This window comes from Oryzias melastigma, linkage group LG16 (assembly GCF_002922805.2).
Source record: "Oryzias melastigma strain HK-1 linkage group LG16, ASM292280v2, whole genome shotgun sequence".
Classification (NCBI taxonomy): domain Eukaryota; kingdom Metazoa; phylum Chordata; class Actinopteri; order Beloniformes; family Adrianichthyidae; genus Oryzias; species Oryzias melastigma.
This window is the reverse complement of record NC_050527.1, coordinates 9,533,390-9,534,552: the sequence shown is the minus strand read 5'-3', so window position 1 is coordinate 9,534,552 and position 1,163 is coordinate 9,533,390.

Sequence of the window (1,163 nt, the reverse complement as noted above, 5' to 3'; positions counted from 1 at the left end):
CTTTTTGTAAATCTGGCTAGGATGGACTTTTTCTCCATTTTCTAGCGTTATTAGATTGTCCTATATCCTACAGATTTTCCCAGTGCCTTGAAGATTATGTTCTTCCCCAGTCAGAAGAAGCCATGATCTTCTTCACTTAGATCAATATTGGTCTGCTTCGGTATGCTGGGTTTATAAATAGGTGGATGATTGTGTCAACAATTCCTACTCCCAGTCCGGTGATCAGTCGGTACTGGTTAGCGTTTCTTCCACGAATCTAATCCTTGGTTTGGTACCTTTGTAGGGAATTGATAAAGGATAGGATGGAACCTTTTTCCTTTTCAGGGTGCCATCTGGGGTGCCATGTTGAGCCGCCGCCTGTAACAGGGATTGACTGCCTGTTTTTAGGTTTATAGCTCCTCTCTTAGGTTCTTATTCACCAGTGAGACTCTCGTGATTCCCAGTTTTTTCTACACACGGGGAACAAGTGTGTGAGACCACTCTTTTATTGTTTAGCCACGAGAGAGAGGGAGAGAGACTCGTGGTTTATTGTATCCCGGTTTATTTCTACACCCAGGGAGTCAACGTGTGAGACTACTCTTTTATTATTTAGAGTGGGAGAGGGAGAGAGACTTGTGCTGTCTGCCTATTGAGGTTCACTAAACATCACTATTTAGATACACTCAGTTAGGACTTTAAAGGCACATGAGATAAATCCATTGTAGATACCACCCAACTACAGTATGTTTATTTATTACAGAATAAAAACCATATAAGATAACCTTCTACAAGTTCATGACAATTTCAGGCCTAAGTTTTTTATAGGTCTATTTTTTTCATATGATACACATACTCTTTGAACACAAAAGTGAAGGTATTTGTATTTATTGATGTCTCTCAGGCTTTCTGGGGCTTACCTGGTTGTCGTTAGGTTGTCTTCAGTGGCGGAGGTCAGATATAAAAGAGAGGAAAACATCTATTTGGGTATGTCAACCCGTTTATTTAGGACAAAAGGCTAAATACAAACGTTATTTTTTGTTCCCCTTATCACCCGTGGGCGAACATGGAGCCTCTATGTAATACCCTATGTGGGTTTGATTTTTATTATTTTGTTTTTCTACCTTTGCAGGTTATTTTCTCCCGCAGAATATGGGACAGAGTAAAAACTGTGTGAGTTCCACCAA